This window comes from Carettochelys insculpta, chromosome 1 (genome assembly GCF_033958435.1).
Source record: "Carettochelys insculpta isolate YL-2023 chromosome 1, ASM3395843v1, whole genome shotgun sequence".
NCBI lineage: Eukaryota > Metazoa > Chordata > Testudines > Carettochelyidae > Carettochelys > Carettochelys insculpta.
In genome coordinates this window covers 68494431-68517124 of record NC_134137.1, presented here as the reverse complement: position 1 = coordinate 68517124, position 22694 = coordinate 68494431, and the positions used below count along the sequence as shown (strand labels likewise).

The 22694-nt window shown below is 42.6% G+C and overlaps 1 protein-coding gene across 9 annotated transcripts in view; it reads right to left on the bottom strand.

Annotated features, from left to right (window-relative positions):
- Nucleotides 1–22694, bottom strand: part of ELF1 (E74 like ETS transcription factor 1) — a 155488-nt gene that overhangs the window by 107844 nt on the left and 24950 nt on the right. The window contains exon 1 of one of the 9 annotated variants that reach the window (XM_074988619.1): nucleotides 8409–8448. The exons of the other annotated variants lie outside the window; for them this stretch is intronic. The gene's annotated coding sequence lies outside the window, so the exon portion shown is untranslated. Of the gene's footprint in view, nucleotides 1–8408; nucleotides 8449–22694 lie in introns of those variants that run through there. 9 annotated transcript variants of the gene reach the window in all.

Genomic DNA, 22694 nt, shown 5'->3' with positions numbered 1-22694 from the left:
CGCACTAGCAGAGTAGTGGATGTAGATTCAGACCACCAACTAGTCACGATAAAACTCGAGTTCAAGCTCAAGAAATACACCACAAAAGTAACCAAACTGGGTTTTAGATTCAACATGGGGCAGCTAAAGGATTTAGAAACAAGAGCTGGTTTTCAAGTGGAGCTTGCCCAACAGATATGCACGTCTGACAAACTTTATCCTGGAAGATGCTATGTGGAAAAAATTTGGGAAGACACCAAAACAGCTTGGAAAGAGACCTGAGGTAAATCATTAGGAAAGAGGACAAGGAATCACAAAGAATGGATCACAGGAGAAACTCTGAGAAAAGAGAAGGAACAAAAGGACAGAAAAGTAGCAGTCAACAGCAGCAAAACAAGAGCAGCCAAGGCAGAAGCTCAGAGACTATTTAGAACCCAACAGAGAAGTTAAAAAGGCTGTAGAACAGGACAAAAAAAAACTTTGTGGAAAATCTTGCGCAACTAGCAGAACAAACTGCAGGATTGAGAAACTTGAAACAGCTGTATGACATCACATGGAAGCTAGCTGGGTCACAGTGTACAGTCAATCAGCCAGTACGGGATGAGGGGAGGTGCATGCTAACAAATCCAAATGAGCACCTCAATAGATGGAAGAAACACTTTGAAGAGCTACTGAATCAGCCTGCCCATATGGAACTTTTGGAGTTACCACCTGCAAATATACCTCCACAAATTAACAGCAGCATACCTAGAAAAGAAGAAACCAGAAAAACCATTGCCAATCTGAATAGCAGAACAGCACCGGTCCCAGACAACATCCCCACAGAAACAATTTAGGCAGGTAGTGAAACATCAGCCAACAGGATGTAAAATCTATATGGGAAAAATTGGGACACCGAGGAGATCCCACAACACTGGAAATATGGCTGCCTTATCAAGCTTCCAAAGAAAGGCACCCTGAAGAAATGCAAGAACTGGAGGGGCATCACGTTACTGTCTATTCCAGAAAAAGGATTCAATAGGATTCTCTTGGAGACAATGAAGACAAATTGATTAGACAGCTCAGGAAAGAACAGGCTGGCTTCTGAAATGACAGATCTTGTACTGCCCAAGAGCAATTCTCAGAGTGATCACAGAACAGTCACTTGAATGGAACTCCCTCATAACCTTCATAGACTTCGAAAAAACCTTTGACAGAGTTGATCGAGACACTTTGTGGAAACTGCTGCAACACCATAGCATCCCGTCAAAAATTATTAACCGGATCCATTCAACATACCAACTCGCAACATCTCAAGTTGTTCACTATGGTGTCTTGACAGAATCCTTCAGCCTACTTTCAAGAGTGTGACAAGATTGCCTATTGTTACCCTTCCTGTTCTTGATCACAATGGACTTGACAATGAACAGGACAAAAGATGGCCATCAAAAAGACATTCAGTGGACACTTTTCAAACAGCTAGAGAGCATTGATTTTGCTGATGATGTCTCAATAACTGGACTGAGCACTAACAAGGGAAAGACCAAGACAATGAGGATCAACCAGTCCAATATCACCACCATCACACTGGGAGGGGATGACCTGGAAGACGTGGAGCAGTTCACCTTCTTGTGGAGTATTACGGGCAGAGATGGAGGAACAGACAAGGATATCAATGTCAGGATAAGTATCAGAGGGGAAGCCTTGTTAGTCTGTATCCGCAAAAACAATGAGAAGTCCTGTGGGACGACTGCATCTGACCAAGTGGTTCTTTGCTGACAAAAGCTTATATTCCAAAATATCTTTTATCATATAAGGTGCCACAGGACTTCTCATTTGTAATGCCAGAATAGGGAAAGCAACAGCTGCATTCCAGGCTCTTCATCCCATACGGAGTTCACAAATAATATCTGCAAATATGAAACTGTGGCTCTTCAACGCAAATGTTAAGAGTGTGCTTTTGTGTGGATGTGAAACCTGGCATACTAAAAAGTCTCCAAAACAGAAGCTACAGACATTCATAAACAGATGCCTGAGGTACATCCTTTGCATCGAAGTTGTTTTTTTTTTTTTTTATTACAAATGAGGAACTTTGGAACAGAGCGGGACAAGAATCAACTGACATTTAAATAAAGAGAAGAAAGTGGGGGTGGCTAAGCCACACCCTCATAAAACCACCACCTAGCTTTGTCCGTCAATCTCTCACATGGAACCTGCAAGGAAAAAGTAAAAGAGGAAGACTGAGGACAATGTGGAAAAGGCCTACTAAAACTGAAGGACAACAACTGGGGTACTCCTAGAGTCAGCTAGAAGTTTTGTCTCAAGACAGAAAGTGGAGAAGACTTGTAGATGACTTATGCTCCACTCGGAGTACAAGTATTTAAGTCAAGTCAACTGAAGCATAATACTAAAATTCAACTGGCTTGTATTTGATACAATATATTAACACTTGATTTTGAATGAAGACAGTTACATAGCATACACAACTTCTAATAATAAATATTTAGTAAAAAATTGTAACAGTTCTTCTTGCTAGCTAGAATGTGCTATGAGCAGGGCTACATTTTAAATGTGTTATTAATTAGATGCTTCGTAAATTATGGCTATGTTAGACAGGCTTAAATTTCATTTCTTGGTGTCTAAATTTTTAAAAACAACTTATGTTAGCTTTGGCTGGTGACCAGAATAAATATATTTTTGAATACACAAAGTGTAGTATTAGTGAAAACTCTATAAGCATTCTCTTATATGCAAATAAAGAGTGTCATGCAGTTCCTCCTCTTAATACAAGAAAGTTTCATTTTCATTTGTATGTCCAAACAGGCAGGGGGAAAAAAAAAGCCAACACCATACATATGATACAGAAGCTTCCTGTCTACAGGTCCTTATTTTCTCCTTGGGGCGGGGGGGAAACCAACAGCATTCATTCCATCAATCAAATGAGTTGGAAAGTGCAGCACCCCAAAATATGCAACATAACATATCCTGGGTAGGTTCTCAGAATTAATTTGTGCACTACTTCGAGGCCTCTAAGGCCGTGTCTACACTAGCTCCAGACTTTGAAATGGCCACACAAATGGCCATTTCAAAGTTTACTAATGAAGCGCTGAAATGCATATTCAGCGCTTCATTAGCATGCGGGCGGCTGCAGCGCTTCGAAATTGACGTGGCTTGTCCTGACGGGGCTCCTTTTCAAAAGGACCCCGCCTACTTTGAAGTCCCCTTATTCCCATCTGCTCATGGGAATAAGGGGATTTCGAAGTAGGAGGGGTTCTTTCAAAAAGGAGCCCCATCAGGACAAGCCGCGCGGCTGCGAGCCGCATCAATTTCGAAGCGCTGCGGCCGCCCGCATGCTAATGAAGCGCTGAATATGCATTTCAGCGCTTCATTAGTAAACTTCAAAAGGGCCATATGAGTGGCCATTTCGAAGTTTGGGGCTAGTGTAGACGTAGCCTAAGAGACATAGTGTGAATTTTCAAAATCTGTAATAACTGTCCACGCGTTTCAGAAGACAGCTTACAGATTTTGGCAAAATTAACTGTTTTTCTCTGCCTAACTAATCATGTCATCGAACATTATTAGCCACACTACATCTCTAAAGGCACAGTGCAACATTTTGTTCGTGGTACTGTAGCCGTTCTGATCCCAGGATATAAGAATGGCAGGATGGGTGAACTCCTGCCCTTTATTGGACCAACCTGCTGGCAATAGAAACAAGGTTTTGAGCTATACAGAGGGACTTCATGTAACTCAAAAGCTTGTCTCTTTTACCAACAGAAGTTGGTCCCATAAAAGATCCAGTCTATGTTCATACTTCACGTACTGAATAGGCTCTTTAACTTTGAGAAAAATTATAGACTTTCCAGGAGCAACGTAAAAAAAAAACAAAAAAACCCCAACTTTTCGTGACCAGCAAATACATAGGTAGCATGGGACTGGACAAGGGAACATGCTGCACTGAAGGAGCCATACTTTGCCCTCAAATGTATATGTGCAACTACTAGTGACTTCAAAGACACTATTTTCAAGCTTACTTACTAAGAGAAGCCATTTTGTGCTGGAGTGATGGCCAGCTGCACTCACATTATAATAAATCATACCAGCACATCCTTGAAAGATTATAGTGATTTGGTCTGGAGCCTCAATTCTCCCGATATTACATCCACAAGTAGCGAAAGGGAAAACTTAACAGAAAATTTAAAATGACACTATCAGAATTTTCTGACATACACCATTCTGGCTAGCACTTGCAGTAACTGTGTTTTCACAATTTCATTTTACTATGTTTCAAACTGTTCCTCACCTTGTTGCAGTGTAAAAGACCCACATTAACAAAAAGATAACCAAGGTAAAGACAATGAAACAGACAGGCATAGACAACTGTTTTCAAATCACAAAGCTAATAAACGTTTAAAAAGAGAGTGAAAAGTATTTTTCCTGTAACCTCTTTCAGTTATATTAATATTTATCTGTCAAGCTGACAATTAAGAACATTGGGGAGATCTAAAGGAAGAAACTGTAGTGATGAAATAATACACATAAACCACAAAATATATGTAACGTCCTTACCAATTTCCTTATAACTGTCAGGAGAAGTTTGAATCACTCAGATTTTCACTCCTTTCCTCCCATCCAAAATGCCTCACTGAGGACTATACAACGTATCACTACTCATCACTAGGGAAAAGAGTTCTCAAACTAAGTACTGACAATGGTTAGTGCACCTGCTGAACAGGTACAAAAGAAGTCAACAGATGAGGGATGCAATAAAATTACTATCATTAATTAATATCAAACACCAAACGGACTCCTGGTTAAAAAAGATTTTTAAAAGTAATTTAGACTTAAGTCTCAAAATACAGAAACAATGGTACTATTCAAGCCATCCAAAAGAATTCCTTCCAAGCTGTCAACCTATAGCTTTGGCATTTCTAGTGCTAGCAAGTGAAGCTAACAACCCTATTTTGCTAATGTAAGCATGAATTTTACATAAAAACTTGAGGACTTTGAAAGCTCATTTTGCTAACCTCAAAAGGAAAGCAGTTTTCATATTAGAATTCTAATCCAGTAAGAGATTTTATATGACTTGAGATGCTTGATCTTTTAGAGAGTAAATTCTCAATTAAATGCATACATGCTTAGCTATACAATTCCTATCATCGCTAAAAGTGGCTGTTGAGCAGTTAAATCCTACCGCACATCAGTATAGGAATGCATAAAATTTAGTGCTCATCTAACGGCATTCCATCAGTACAAAAATTGAGCACAGTTGGTAGATTTGTCTTATTTAAGTTTTGTCTCAGGACAGGCACCAGAAGAGAACACCACTGAGGAATACAATATTTTTGCTACTAAATTGATTAGTCCCTTTACATCAGGAGAGCCAAAGTATCTGGAGTATTTCACACTACAGCTGTAGACTACTGATAACGAAAAGACTTCAAGTTTCAGTGCCTATAGTCTCTGAAGAACAAATATTTAAATGTTCTTCCCCAGACACAGTCACATTTGTTACCTCTAAGCATATCAATGGCATCAAAAGTGTAAGCGTAATTTTACTTTCCAGAAAGTCTCACTGTTTACAGAGTGAGTCACAAGCAAGTCTGTACATCAGAACTCCACCTCCCCTGTATTGAATCACCTCTCACAAATGAAATCTCTGCTTGTCTCATATCCCACAAAACTCAAGAGAAAATGTGTTCCAATTGTCAGTGAAACTTGCCACATAACAGCCTAGAAACCTACTTACCAATCAAAAAGCAAAAGCAACTTTGGAGATCAAAGTCCTCCCTCTGATATGAAGGGAAATGCCACATTTTTTGATACAAACACTTTCTCATTTCTCTATCCTCGATCAATGACAATGTAAGGACCCACCAAAACTAATTGTCAACAGGAAATGAAATAGTACTTGCAGAACCCCAGATGAAAGGGGCTCTAGAAGTGCAAAATGTTTGCACAAAGTCTGGCTGCAGACACACTGTCCAATACCTTGTGCTCTGACTGGCTGGTTGGCCTATATAAGATGCTGTCACTGAAGTGTATCAAACTCCCAGCAATCAGAACTAGAACTTTTTCAATTAAAAAAAAAATCCACAGACAGCATTGCACTGATCAGGTCTAATACATATATAGAAAAATCACCTTTACTTTTTTGAGACACACATTTCATACCAAATCTACATCTCAGACCACACCTACACTTCAGCTGAAAAAAATCAGTCACCACCTCTTCTCTTCCAGTCCAGCTACTGCACTGCTTCTCTGTGGGAGGTCTTTAAAGTTAATCTTTAAAAGGAGCAATTGGGAGCCCTAAACCAGTTTCTCAACTCGTTCTAATTTAGTTAGAGAATCTGGTTCTGTTCTCTTCAGGTTCCTGTAACACACCCTCACGATCATATCCTTGAGCCTGGACATAAGTGCTTTGCCTAGACATAGGATGAGGGGAGATTTCTCCTTTAAGAACTGCATGACAGAGAGAGAGCTAGTAACAGCCGCTTACCCTCCTGCCGGACAACAAACACTACATAGGCATCTAGCAATTTGGGAACTGGTTTGGGAATGCTAATTCAATCTTTTAAGATCAACTCTTTAGAGACTTTGGCTACCTGGCAGGACAAATAATGGAGGGGAGGGGAGAGAAGCAGGGACGCCTGTCTATTTCTTCTAGTTTAATACTAGACAGTGAGTTTAAGGTGGCTACTACAGACCAGAATGTAGCTAAAAGGATTACAATGTTCATGGGAAAGTAGTAGGATAGAAAAGGAATTCAAATGGTCCAACAAATTTTAAATAATTTTTAAACACACAAAAATCTTCCACAACACATTCAAAACAGTGTTTTCAATCTGTACTCTATTATTTTTAATTTTTCTTTGGGAGAGGATATATTCTGTACTCTCTTGAAAAACCAGATTTAAAACAACTTTAAAAATGAAATATAAAATAAAGAGACAATGGGAAAAAAAAAGCATGCCAGGACATACAAGAAAGCTGTTGGCAAATGCTGCAGATTGCTAAAAGCAAAAGGCTGTCCTACCCAAAACTTGCACTATTGGCCTAATAATTCTCTCTTCCCTCCCCCTCCTGTTAGATGATTACTCAATTACTCTTCTACACCTCCTTGAGGCAGGTGTTACACAACAGTGAACAGTAAATGACAGTCAAAAAAGTATCCCATTTAAAATATTACAATAGTTTTATTCTTCTGGCATTGGATTTTCAATGTAAAGAAATTCAATTTTATTTTTAAATGCGTTTTGTTTTTAATTGAAACATTAAAATACAGCACTGAAGGCTATTGCTCTCATTCATACAAGATTCTAACTTAAGACGGGTGTGTGTGTGTGTGCGCACGAGCATGTGAGATTTTATTTTACTAGCAACTGTATTTCTCCCCTCTGAACACTGTGTATTTTTAAACAGCCCTTGAACACTGATTTCCCCTTTCCCAAGCTTTCTTGTACACATGGCACTAAACCTAGACCCTTTTGTAGCATGTCTTTCTCATTGTCATATATGAAATCCTAAGCTTGGGGATGAGAAGTATAGAGAAGGATGACTTTATATCCCTTTTTTAAAATTCTATTAAATATGATAAACTCTTAGTCCATTTTAAATTATGTAGTGTGATAGTGTTTTTTTATAAGATATTCCAGTAGAAAACTACTCTCAGGCCATCAATTCTTTATTAATCCACCATGTTTAAAGCAGCTCAGAATTGAACCTGAGCAAGTATATCCAAAGCAAATACAACCAGAATCTGTGGTGGTATTAACTAACTAACACTTTGGCCAAAACACCTTCAGAGAATTTCTACTCCATCATGAACACATCAGTATAAACATGTATTCACTTTTAGAAAAGACTAATATATATCCTTTAACCAACTGACCCATGTTTAAAGGAGTCAAACCAGTGGTGCATCTGAAGCATTAAATCTTAACACATTTAAAGAATAAGCAAACATCTGAAATGCAATAACATTTGAAACACTGTCAATCAGTCTTATTTCAGGGATACTGTTTTCAGGACCCTTGAAAAACAATACAGTCCACTAACAGATACACACAGCAGGAAACCTGTTTACACAGCATGTAAATACAAAATAATCGTTTAGTCCAATAGAACCGACCGTATTTACTAAACTTTAACAAGAAGTATTCTTCAGTCTTACTCTCATGATACATCTGAAGAACTTCTGGCATTCAAAAGATTTTTAGATTTTAAAAGATGCTTTGCCCTCAAGGCCAAAAACCTACAAGAACTGTCATTCTTTGTTTTCCCCATCCTAGTTAAATGCAATCAAGCATGTGATTGAGTTCATACAGTAACAGAGGTAAAGAACATACAGCCATGGGTTTTTTTCCAAACAGGTACACCTACGCTGCAACTAGAATGATCATTCCAATTTAGATACTGTACCACCCGCAGCAAGACAGAAAAGTTACCTTAATTTGTTTTAAGGTGTTTGCACAGCCCCAAAAGCCAGAAAGTAAAAAGAAATCCACCAGTGTTATGCAGTTAAAATGGCTACTGTAGATTGGGGAAGTGGTGTCTCTGCTTCAGCTTATGAGTCATACATGAAACTAAGTGTTTCTCAGGGAGGCACGCCCATGTTGCTGTGGGCCCAATTACTCTGCTAGGTCAAACATGCAAATCTGCAGGTAAGAGGGGAAAGAGAACAACCTGAATCACCTCGCCCCACCTTAGCTAGCAAGAGCAAAGGCCAAATAATCTTTGTAATAAACTGAAATGCAGAGTTAGTCCAACACGACCTACTGGTTGTTTAAAATCATATTTTAGAAAGTGACTAAAGAACACTTTGTATGAGAGCACTTAATTTGTCAAATGCTAAGGAAACAAACAACTAATGTTTAATGCTTTTTAACTTAACAGTAAAAAACAGAAAAGTCACTGGTACTGTTGTCTGAAGTCGTTAAAAAAAGAATCCAACAGGTGCATTAAAGCTTGTTATCTTTGCAATACAGTGGCCAAAGAAGGATTGAAATAATTTACATGGTGATATGAAATATGTCTTTCTGTGTTCTGTGCTATTTTTTGATTGAACACAACCTACTCTTTGTATATGTAAAGAGACAAATTAGTCTTTATAAATATAAACTATTTAATTTTATACAAAATTGAAAACACTAGAGAAATATTAATATAAAGTTAAAAATGTTTGTCTTCTAAGTAACCGCATTACTTAACATGGTATTCTGTAAAATACACTACTTTAGGATACATAAAATATGGAATATTATCTATGTTCTGGTGACAATTTCCTGCAATAGCCTTGAAAAATCCTAATTAATTAAGCATAAGTAGCTTTAGAGTCCATTTTATTAAAAATATGTTTATGTATTATTGTGGACTAGCATGTAAACCTAGTAAGTGTTATTGCGCCAGACAAGACTGAATTTATGAGACAAACAAAGTGAGGTGGGTTTCCCAGGAAGAGGTGTATAGAAATATATCTCCTCTGGTTGTGCAAGATCAGCCTTTTGAAGTTTCAACCTAAGGAGAATACCTCTGTCTGTCAGAATCTTGGGAATTTGGAAACAGGTAAAGACCTAAAGGCTGGCTCTACACTAGCAAGTTCTTTTGAGAGATTTTTTCAAAAGAAGGGGGCTCTTTCGAAAGGTCCTGAGGAACATCTACACACAAAGGGTGTGTCTACATGGGCACCAATCTTCAAAATAGCCATGCTAATGGCCATTTCGAAGATTACTAATGAGGCGCTGAATTGAATATTCAGCACCTCATTAGCATTAGGACGCTTCCGGCCGCGCTTCGAAAGCGCCGCTTTCCAACGCTCGCAGCTCGGCGTGGCTACACGGGGGTCCTTTTTGAAAGGACCCACACCTTTCGAAATCCCCTTATCCCGCTCACTGATAGGAATAAAGGGATTTTGAAAGATGCAGGTTCTTTTGAAAAGGACCCCTGTGTAGCCGTGCCGAGCCGCGCGCTTTCAAAAGCAGTGCTTTCAAAGCGCTGCGGCCGGAAGCGTCCTAATGCTAATGAGGCACTGAATAGTCAATTCAGCGCTTCATTAGTAATCTTCAAAATACGGCTATTTCGAAGATTTGTGCCTGTGCAGACACAGCCAAAAAGTGTTCTTTCAAAAGTAAATCGAAAGAATGCTGCGTCCCTTTCAAAATCACTTTTCCTTTACTGTTTCAGGAAGAGTGCCCCCTTTCAAAAGCTTCTTTTGAAAGAAAATGTGTGTAGACACTCTGCAGATCCTTTTTTTCCCCAAAAGAGCAGCTCTCACAGGGCCTGATTTTTTGATCCTAGCCTGTTCCTTCAAAAGAGTGAAGGCTGCAGGAAAGCTCTCCTTTCAAAGAGCAGATCGCTCTTTTGATCCACTTTTTGTGTGTGGACCCACTCTTTAAAAATAAGTTCTTTCAGGAGAGATCTGAAGTGCTTCTTTCGAAAGATCTCTGAAGTGGACTTGTAGACAAACTATATAAATGAATGACTTGCAGATTAATAGGTGTTCTTGTTCTGAACTCAGAGCTGTTCAGAACTTGTGAGATAGAAGCTTTGTCTACTCTAGCAGGTGTAAACTGCTGTCAGTTACAGCACTGCTCACAAAGCAAAGCAGTGAAACTGCTGTTGTGGGTTCACGCTGTCAGACTAGTAGCATGACCACACTTGCAGAGCATTTAGAACTCTGGACAGCTAGGGCACTGAGCACCTCTTCCTCTTCAGCCATTGAGGCTTGTGAGATGGCTGGGAGGGGAAGAGTAGTGGGGCATCCTGGATCCTGTCACAATGGCTCATGGTACACTGCTTCACAGCCCAGCAACCCCTGTGCTTCCACCTGCATCCAAAGCCATCTTTCAAAGGCTTTTGTGCTACACAACCTGGTTATGTTTAGACCGTGGTCGCTATTTTGAGATATAAATGGATCCCAAAATAGCAACTCTGTGGTTCTTCCCCACACATGAAATAGCAGCGCTATTTCGAGTGCAGTATTCCAGTTCCACTATCCCTAGTCATGAGAGGCGTTATGGAACTTTTGAAATAGGCCCTTATGTTGAACTTTGGTGCCATCTGGATGGCACAGAAGTTTACAATAGGTATCTCAAAACAATTTACACAATTTCTGTTGTGCAAATTGCATAAATTATTTCTATAGGAATGCAGTCTAAACACAGCCTCTGTCTCCTGGTTCTGTGGGAACATGGAAGAAAGTGCTAATAGCTCTCACTAACATATCGGAAATGGCAGTCACGTTATTCCTTAAGCTGCAAAGTGATGAGGAGGAGTCAGATACTGAGCTTGCCTCACAACATGAGATTTCTGGCGGCATTCACAGAGGTGTGAACCATAGCGGAAAGCCACTTTTGTGCTTGGGAAACAAGTACTGACTGGTGGGCTCAGGCTGTTATACAAGTCTGAGATGATGAGCAAGGCTGCAGAACTTTAGGATGAGAAAAGACACTTTCAGGGGACTGTGTGATGAGCTCACCCCCATCCTGTGGTGCAGGGACAGGAGAAGGAGACCTGCCTTGCTGCTGGAGGAATGGGTGGTGATTGCACTATGGAAGCTTGATAGTCCAGACAGCTACCATTTGGTCTCCAAATCAGTTTGGAGTGGGAAAGTCGACCACTGGACTCATGTTGATGGAAGTCTGAAGGGCAAATAACTGCATCCTCCTCAGAAAGACCAAGAATCTGGGCAACATGCATAAAATTATGGATGCCTTTGCACAGATGGGCATCCCTAACTGCACAGGGGTGACCAGTGGCACACATATTCTAATTCTAACACCAGTTCACCTAGCCTTTGAGTACATTAATCAGAAGGGTTATTTTTCCATGGTTATCCAGGTACTTCTCCAGGATCATAGTGTGCATTTCATGGACATTAATTCAGGCTGTTCCAGAAAGGTGCACGATGCATGCATCTTTCAGAACACTTGTCTTTCAGGAAGCTACAAGCAGGGAAGTTCTTCCTGGACCAGAAAATCACTGTAGGGAAGTCAAAATGCCAGCTGTGACCCTGGGAGACATCACCTGCCCCGTAATGCCATGGCTCATGAAGCTATACATTAGGATCCTTGACAGCAGTAAGGAGCAGCTCAACAACAGCCTGACCAGGTGCAGAATGACTGTGGAGTGCACTTTTGGCCATTTAAAAGCCCTCTGGTGATGTCTGTATGGGAAGCTGCACTTGGTGCTTACAGCATCCCTATGATTATGGATGCATGCTGTATCCTCCATAGTATTGATCAGGGAAGGATTAAAGATTCACTCAGGTGGACCATTGAGGCACAGTGAATGGAGGCTGAGTTTGAACAGCCTGAGACTTGAGCTATAAGAGGAGTGCACTGTGGGGAAATGTAGCCAGACAGAATCCCCCTGCTTTACCCCATCTTGCCCCTGTTCGGTGCCTCGGAGCACAAAGGACAAAGAAGAAAACAGCACAGTCTTAGAATGCTTGAAAGCACAGATGTGCTTATCTCAAGCACAGTCTTTGATGCTTCAAGAACACAGGATGTGCTGCCCCAATCATGACCCAGGATAACGGAAGAACACAGATAAGAGGGCTAACAAGCCAGCCGATGACCACAGGGCCTTAAATTGCCCTTGGCTGGTACTGTTAATTGACATGCCCACACAATTGTCCCAGGAGAGGAACCTCGCACCCCTACGAAAAGCATGTCCTGCCTTAATGATTTAATTGCCTCTATCTTACAAGTGTAAATTAAGTTGCAACTCCCTTGTAAGAGCTGGCATCACAAAGGCTAACCAGCATAATTGGCATCTAACAGATAAGGAAGAGTGTGCGTGACCCAAGGGGTATAAAGAAGGGTCCGGCAGACCACACTAACTGAGCTCCAATTACCTATACCTGCCGGTCGGGTAAGGTCTTTGCCTCCCGAGGTCCCAGGGGACGCCCACCTCGCACTCTTCTTCCTGAGGGATTGAGTGATAGACTCTGGCTACGCCAGAGTTGAAGGATGCAGGGGTGAGAAGTATACCTGTAATGTACTTTGTGCACATTTAACAGTAAGAGCTCTGTAAACTGAGGCACTTTATCCTCAAATGTGTAACTTTCATTTGTAATCTAATTGGTATATCACATATATCATCCTACGAGTAGTTAAGAAGATGGAACAATAACCTTGTAACCACTAAGATTCTTATTTCTGCCTTTCAATAAATAGTAACCATTTAAGCTTTCAGCCTGACTCCTTCCAGTTACCGTAACTCGGCTGAACACAAAACAAAGAACCCCAGCCGTTTGGCTGTATCAGCCTGGTCAGTGGTAAGGTGCAGTAAAAGCTGAGCGCTGAGTCATGTCGCCTCCATGGGACAGACTCCTGGGGCACCCATCAGCCTCTCTGGCTGCCCTCTGTGAAGGGACAGTCTGTCCTAGCAGTTAAAGACTCAGGTGAAATAAGCTCTCTGCACCAACATTTGGGGCACCCATCAGCCACACTGGCTGCCCGCTGTGAAGGGACTGCCTGTCCTAGCAGTTAAAGACTCGGGTGAATCTCTGGGGCATCCGTCAGCCATTCTGGCTGCCTACTGCGAGGGGACTGTCAGTCCTAGCAGTCAAAGACTCGGATGTAACTAGGCTCACGGGCCACTCATTACCCGGCCATCAGCTAACAGGCCATAAGGATCCAGGATGCTTTGAAGCAGCAATTTGATGCTTAAAGTCAGCAATATTTGTTGCCATTCATGGGAATGCAGTGGCTGTAATGCTAGTGGGTGATTCTGGTTGGCCCTTACGATGCACTGACTAGAAAAGCACCTTTTTGGGGTTCTGCTTGCTTGTTTTCATGTAACGGAACAAAGATGGCTTTCAAATCCAAGAATTTCATTTATTAAAAATGAACACAGAATGCAGGTGCAGCATGACACATCTGCAGTTTATGGATAAGAAGTGGGGGTGGGAGGAACAGGGTGTAGATGAGGCCCTGGTATTTTTACAGATTTGTGCATGTCCAGATACCACGTGCAGCCCTGCCATCCGGTGTGCCATACAACAGGTGTTGCAGTTCAGCTGGACTAAACTGCATTGGGTCTGGGTGTATGGGGTGCCTGTGGCAGTCTGCAGTACTGATCAGTAAAGGAGCGATTGTTGAGTCAACGGGTGCCAGCTGGGGACAGGATCGTTGCCAAAATATGTTGGCGATGATAGGGGAGGGGAGATGAAAAACAGTTTTGGGACATCAGCTACGCTGGGGAGGGGAGAAGTCATGGAACTGCTCCTTCTCCAGTGCTAGCAGTGCCTGCAGCATGTCAGCTCGGTGTTTCATGTCCAAGAACCACCCCTGGTTTAATTCTGGTGCTTGGTGTTTTCCTTTTACTCTCTTCTCTCATTATCCCTGCACTCCTTAGATTCTTTTTCTTAAGCAGCAGCCTGAAGCATACCCTTGCACACCAAGTCAACTTTACTTTCCTCAGATCACTTCCTTGCCATGCACAGCTGTTAAACTGGCAATAACAAAAGTGGCTGGGATCCCAAGAGCAAAAAGTAGGTGGATGCCTTTAATGTTCTGCACAGTGCTATAAGGATGGGAAGCTTAAACTTCACCCAAATGCTGAGTCAAAACAGTCCAAATACAATTATAGCTAGCAGTAATTAAACAGCATCTACCAGCAATTAAATAATAGTTGAACAAATAACCCACTAAGCAAAATGGATTATTTTTATGGTAGTTACTATCTCCACTTGATTGCTAGTTATATTCAGTAATTGTGATGAAAGTTTCGTTTTGACTTGCCTTCCCTAGGGTTTCAGTGGGATCATAGCAGATGCAAAATAGAGCAGAAGTTGGCTCTCAGTTTACTATGACTATCAGCCAGATGATTTTATTAGTTATATTTTACCAAGGTGTTTTTCAGCCTATACTAGGAAAGGATGTGAAACAATAAGCTGATCAACATTAACTGGCTTACCACTCACCAAGTAAAGATCACCAATGGCACTTCAGTATACTTACATACCAAATAATATACTAATTTTAATTCCTTAGCTGAAAAAGGATCAGTAGGGTTAACATCAGCGTTCCCTTTTTTTTCATCCATGGGCAGAATATATCTTGTTAATGTGCACCACCAATCGAAACAAATGTGGCCCACTGTGGTGGCTGTGAGTGATCTGTTAGTCAGCTGAGCAGCACCTGAAACTCTCCTGGGTGGCTACCCAAGTGCTCAGTTTACAGGGAATGCTGGTTAACATTATGATGTCATTTTAGTCAGAAAATATTATTTGCATCCTGTAAGAGGCATATAGCATTCTCTTTCTCTTCATCCATATGATTTTAATACAGTAAACCCTCTAGTAACTCAACCCCTCCCTCCCCCTCTAACTCAAATTTTCACAGATGTCATGTCAAAATTACTTATGAGCTGGTCAGTTTCCTGGGTCCTGCTTGGTTCCCAGCTCCCTGCCACTTAGGTGTCCCAGGAAACTGACTAGCCATGAGCAAATTACTCATGAGCTGGTCAGTTTCCTGGGTCCATCAAGCAGCTGGGAGCTGGGAACCAGGCAGCAGCTTGGCTCCCACCTTCCCACCCCTTCCAATGCAGGACAGTGGCCTTGGTCAGTTGCCTTGCTCCAGCCAGTGGAAGGGAGCCTGGAACCAGAGGCAGCCTGGCTTTTGGCTCCCCTCCACTCCTTGGAGCCAGGAAACTGACCAGGGCTGCTGCCCTGGTCAGTTTCCCAGCTCTGCAAGTGGAGGGGAGCCAGACTGCCACATTGCTCCTAGCTCCTGGGCACTGCTGGGACCAGGAAACTGCTCCTGTCAGGGACAGCAGCCTGACTCTTGCTGCTGCTGCTGACAGGAACAGGAAACCAGTCCTGTCAGGAGTGGCAAGAATCAGGTTGCCGCCCCTGCCGCCCCTGACAGGAGCTGTTTCCCTGCTCCCATCGGTGCAGCAACCTGACTCTAGGCTGCTGCCCCAATAGGAGTGGTTTCCTGCTCCTGTCAGGGGCAGCAGTTGCTTTAACCCAAGACACATGCAGAGGGTTTACTGTACTATCCTCCACGTGCCCAGATAAACAGAAAATACATTTTGTTCCTATACTGCAGATTCCTGTTCAGGGTACAAAAACCCTCATAAATTTGACTCTAAGGTATCAGCACCTGTTTCTTTTAGAAATATAGTCCCATAAATTAGATTTCAGTGTCCTGGAAATCTGGAGAACCATTATTGCATTTTAAGTCTTTTTCTCTGAGGTGGATAGTTAATGCTGCAACTGAAATTATATCACTGTCCCTTCCAAAGAGCAGATTTGGTCCAAGAATTCACAGAGAAGAATATATTTTAAACCATATGAAATCCCAACAAGGAATTTAATATTAATTACAGTAACTATAACAGATAGAGAAAATTTTATTGGACACTCCCTCTTACGGTAATTCAGTTATAGTTAGAGATAACTTTATAGTGAAGCATGATAAATTACACACAATTTTCTCAGTGCCTCTAATTTGGATGTGGTAGCCAGGTTTTTTAAATAGCAAATATAAAATATTCATATTTAATGTAAGGTTGAGCAGATGTATATCCACCATTATGGCTGCATTCATTTTCTCCCAAATTACTAATGATAATTTTGGGCTCAATTCAATAATAATCAGCTTTTGCAGTTGTTCACATGAGGACGTGACAGACTGGTATATTTTGTTTCAAACTGTGAACTCATTTTATTAGAATGACATTATACGTTACTGCTAAAGCACTGGACTGTCACTCCAGCTCTGCCACTGTCATGATCTGTGACCATGGGTAAATCACTTCATCTCTTTGTGCTGCCACTTCTCCATCTGGAAAATGGAGACAATGACCAGCTTTGAAAAGGCGATTTTATCAATTTGATGGGAGAGCTCTTATGAGGGAACTTACAGCTGTGCAGCTACATCAGTACAGCTGTGCTGTCATAAGCTTACAACTGCAGACATGGCCTAAGACAAATAGCAACAGGGGAGTCAAAGCCGCACTGTGGGATGTCCATGTACACTGATCAGTTACCAAGTTGACCTCAAGAGATCAGTAGCTGGGTAGAGCTCAAGCCAGGTCAGCATGCTAGGGAGTCAGAGTCAGGCATGAGGTTACAGACAATAGGGAAGCAGATGAGTCAGGGACTAATTGGGGTTAGATAACAGTCTTGGGTCTATGTCAGTGATGGGAAATAATTTTTGATGGGGGATGTCAGGACTGCCTCCACACTCTGACACTCTGAGTGCAGTACGTGGGGGTCCACAGAAACCTTTAAATACCTTGCTGCCACCTCCAAGTGATATAGCCCCACTTAAAGCCCAGAAAGACACACTTGGATACCACCCTGTGGGGTACCCCACAAGCTTCACCCTCTCCTTAAGAGATAGCTTGGAAACAAAGAGCTGTAATCTGACAGCTGACCTAGCTTTAGGCAGGCATTCACCACAGCAGATGCTGTGACCTGGGCTGCTGTGTTGTGACGTCCATTGTGGACTGCAGGGCCATGAGGGCAATGATGTGCGCCTCGAGGATGATGCTGACGAGGCACAGGCATTGTTGCTCTGGCAAGGCCGGGACCAACTCTTGGAGTTTCAAGTAGTGCAGGTGGTCTTAAGTGGCTAGCATGGCCGTGTAGCTGGCTGCTTGCAGCAGTAGTGTAGCAGACAAATAAACTTTACATCCCATATCATCTCATTTTTTGCTTGACTTGTCCACGGGGAGGGTGGAATGGAAAGATTTTGTTTTGTTGCCTATGGCATCCACCACTAGCAAATTTGACTGTGAGTAGATGAATAGAAACTCTGTGCCTTTGCAGGCCACAAAGTATCACTTGTCAGCCCTCTTATACATTGGGGAATGGAAGCCAGCATTTGCCAAACAACATTGGTCAGGTCCATGATGGCCTTTGTCCATCAGCATTGACACTCTGGAGGAAGACGAGGGCTGCAGGGCGCAAGGAATCTGTATTGTTTGATGGCACCTCCTGCTGGTCCTTTTCCTGTGCCACCTGTTGGAAGAAGTCTTAGAAGGCGTTGGCATCATCCATGGGTAGAGGCGACACCAAGAGCACCATGTCATCTGGAGAGGATGAGGGTGTGCAAAGAGGACTCCTGTCCACCCTCCAACAAGGAGTTCTCGGTGCTGGATAGTTGGGACAGCAGATAAGGTGCAAATGTAGAAGGCTGTGGTGAGGAGGGGATGATCCCCAGATGCCCTGGACAAAATGTGAGAGCGGAGTGACTGCACCTGCCATGATGCTCACTGCAGTGCTGAGTCGTGGTGACAGTAATAATGGTGAGCAAACCACGGTTGGGGAGGTTGCAGGTACGCCTTTGTGGGTGGTACATCTTGCTAGGTAGAGTGCATGGGACTGGAGTGTTGGGAGGAAAACACACTCTGACTGTTGGAGCCAACTTCCTGGGGTAAGAGGTCTCGTTCTTGATACACGCGAAAACCCAAATTGTTGGGACAAGCATGGGGATGCTGGCAGTACGGGAAGGAGAGGGAAGCAGGCAGGTGGAAAGCTGAGTGCTGCTGTACCCAGTGCCAAATATACTTCCCATGGTGAGTTGTCACGTCACTGCTTTGATGCCGTGCTGCAGCTCAGTGCTGGAGGTTCAGGCAAGATAGTGTCTTGGTGCTGCTTTGGTGCTGCCTCTGATGCCACACGGGAGTGGGGCGATGTCTCAGCCCTGCCCTTACACAATGCCAGGTCCTGTGGTTGGTGCGAGCGGTGCAGTAACTTAGAACAGTGCCACTTACACTCCAGGTCCAGAACAGACAGCAGGGTCTTGGTCTTCAAAGACCCCTTGTGGCCTAGGGTAGAAGCAGCCAAAGCCAGCAGTACTGACGGCATCAGAGGTGCCGACTGCTTACAGTTCACTTCTGAAAGGGCTCTCTTTGGCAATGCCAGCAGGAATGGTGGTAGGGAGGCTCCAGCAGATTTTTGTGCTGGCACAGCCCGTGAAAATGGTGCTGGAGGACAGGAGTGTGCCGGAGACGGGTCCGCTGCCACAGGAGGGGTGCCGACTGAGGCCGAGGGCATGCAGAATCTGTACCTTTGGTCTCCTGTGTCAAATCTCAAGTGGGCGGCTGCCCTGGGGCCACTGCTTGGAGGGACTTTTCATAAAGGTACGTCTTGAGCCTGTTGGCTCAGTCCTTTCTAGCCCTTGCCATAAAACTGGAACAGTGGGTGCAGGACTGAATTTGATGGCCCTCACCCAGACATTTAATGCAGGATGCATGGCCATCAGAAGACAGTGTGGCTTCCCTGCACGTTGTCCACCACTTAAAGCCCACATGACCCAGCATGGTGGTGACAAAGCAACAATTCTAACATAGCTAAAAAAAATTTTTTTAAACTACGTAACATTGGAACTCTAGCTGGGAGAATAACTAAGATAGGGAGGCTACAGTAACTAACTAATAATTACCTAACTTTAGTAGTTTTTTAGAGAGAGGATGAAGCTCCATCTACAGCTGAAGATGGTAGACAAGGAACTGAGGAATCCTGAGCCAAACACACGCCAGATACCATGAGGAGGCGCTGCTGTGCACGTGCGGCATAGGAAACCACGGCTATAGAAGAATCTCCAAGCACTGGCACGAGGATGAATCGATACCCAGAGTGCAGCCCCATGGGGACATTACTTGAAGACCTACTAGCTCTTCTGTCCTCAAAGTTCTGGGCTTTCAATTTCCATTTCTCAAGAGATTAAAAGGTAGTATGCACAAAAAAAGAAACAAGCTGGACAGGACTTTTTGTTCCATGCTTCTGTGTTGGTGGACCTTGGCCACCCATGGCAGAGGAATTACTTAAAACACTGTCTTTCAGAGAAGAGAGAGAGAGAATATACAGAAAAGGGTGACAGAAGAATAGAAAGGATGCTGCTAGAAATAAAATGCTTAGCTTAGCTATACCTTATGGCCTGTTTAATTAGTTAAATAGCTTTAGAATCTATCGCTCAGGTAGACAATACAGAAAGCTGCAATAAGAGAAATCTAGAGTTGCCAGTTGCCACTGTCATTTTCTTATTTTTATACTACATAATATGCTCCCCTTATTTTGGAATATCATGGCCACAGGACAGAATTGGTGATGCCATAAATCTACTCCCTATTTTACTTCAGCATAACTCAGCTTTTCCAAGGGAATACTATTCTATACTTGTTTTCTCAAAAACCAGAAGTGCCAGTGATGTCAATGGGCCTTACTCCAAAATTAGCTTTTTTGGTAACTTGCTTTAAATTATACATATTTATTTTGTGATTTAAATTGCCTTGATTTAAATCAATCCACCCTGTTGTGTATGACCAACAGGCACTTGATAACTGTTTCAGAGTCCCTCAAAGGACATAAAACTCAGAAGGAAAAGTTCTTCCTTAGCTGGAATACTGAGATTTTCTTGCCATCAATAGGGAAAATGCTATATATTTGTATCTGCTGTCCCACTCAGAGGCTGGAACTCAGATATTTAGTTTGGAAAAAAATATACCACCACCAGCAGCATGAAGCTCATTAAATGAAAAGGTAGCTCCTACCTGCATTGGTCTCAAAATCTCTGGTACTTTCACGGTTCCCATTACCGTAGCATCCTAGCACCTCATAACACAGCTGTAAGGTCCAGAATTGCACTATCCTCATTTTACACATGACTTACCCAAGGTCAGACAGAATGGACTTGAACCCAGCTCTCCCAAGACCTAGGATAGTAACTGAAAAACTGTACTATCCTTCTTTTCTGTATGTAATCAAAGTGAAAACTGCTATAACAATAATATTTGTTTGTATTAGGATAGCACCTAGGAGCCTCAGCTATGAACCAGGAGCCCAATGTACTAATCATTGTAAAAACACCAAATTAAAAGGCAATCCTTTAAAGTGCTTTACAAATATTAACCAGCTGATTCAGAACACACACAAAGCCACAATCATGACTTTGAACAGCCTGGATGGTACAGACCACTTTGGGAAAAGCTCTTTTGATTGGTGCTTAGAGGATTTACACTTCATTTTTCAAAGTCATGTTACCACTGATTTATTCTCATGCAAACATATGCACATCAAAACTGAAATATTTGAATACACGGCACTATAGTTACGACACCTAAATAAATGACAAATTTTCAAAGAATGCCAGGAACTGAAACTCCCACTGTCTTGTACATATCAACAGTTTGCCAATATATTTCCACTGATACAGTTGAACCATATTAAAACTGGGAGAAGCCACACTGTAAAATAAGGCTCAAGAGGTCAAAAAAAGTTGAAATCAAAATTCTGGCAACAATGGTTGTAACTGTACTTCATGCCTCCCTCTAGCAGTTCAGCAGAAGCAGTGTGAATTGTTTTGATAAAGTCACCAGTGCATAATAGATGATGTAGTTTCTCAGCCTTTCTGAAAACAAGGCTACTTAATTTTAGAAACCCAAGCATGGAAATCTCAACCCACATTCCTGAACTAAACTATATCAGTGTTTGTACAATTCAATTTCCAAATAAGTCAATGCCTCTTTATGTCAGGAAGTATATGAAGACAACATCCACTGCATTCATATGGGGTGACGAGAGAAGACACAGAAGCAGCGGTGGCGAAAGACCCATTTGTAAATGTTGTGACCCATTAAATAGTTTAAAAGTGGGGGCCTTGAGTCAGGATAGAGTATTCCGTTACACAGCTAACCCACAAGCACCTATTTATCAGTTAGTGCCTGTGGTTACTCGCAACCCCCTCCCCCACCAGTAAATAGGGAGTGGCTGACTGAGACTATTCCTGCTTGCGCTGGGATCAAGCAACTCAGCTTCTGTCCCCTCCCTGGGAATTGGGTTCTCCCCCCACTTCCCCTGCCATGCTGCCCTCTAAATGCAGAGCGGGGATTGGGGGGTTAACAGCGTAACTGACAGAAAGTTTGGCGGTTACTCGGTTACCAGTTACTCACTCTTTAACATCCCCAGCCCTGAGGCGATTACAATCAGGGCCTACCTCCTGCCCAGTGTTTTCTCTACTTTTTTTCCATCCATGAGCAGAGTACATTTTGTAATGTGCACCAAGGCACGTATGGATGGCACCACCCACAGAAACACATGCTGCCAGCTCTGCTTATCAACTGGGAGGCTCCTGAATCTCTCCTAGGTGGCTGTCCAAGTGCTCAGCTTACAGGGAATACTGGTGCTGCCTGGCACTTACTCCATTCAGCTCTTCTGCTTTGAGGGGGGATAAGGCTGGCTCTCTGCTCCGGGAATTGCACCCTTCAGGGTTGCAGCATCACTCGGGTTTGGCCCCACTCCCCTCAGTGGACCAAATTTGTGTGAATGTACTTGAGACCTGGCTCCTGGGCTTACGTGACCAGCTGGGCTGGAGCGGCTTCCCCAGACGCTTCCCCCACTTTAACTGGTTAAACCTGCTGTACACAGAGCACTGTCAAGTCTACCAAGTAAACAAAATGAAAAAAACCTAACCTACATTGTGACAACAGCAGTAAAATTTTCTAGAAAGAGGTGAATTTGATGATGACTCTTTACAACACAACAGTGGTATCAGGACAGTCTATCAGGACAAGTTTCAGGAAGCTAATTTTCTCCTATGGAATCAAACAAGTATTCTGTTGCTTTAATGGTTATGCTCAGATTTGCTTAAGGTGCTTTGATGGAACCATTTTGAGTTACCCGTGCCTTGTAAATCATAGTTAGGGGTATGAATCTGGCAGTTAAAGGTCACTTGTGGCTTCTAGAATTTACTCTCTGCCTGAAAATATTTAAAAAT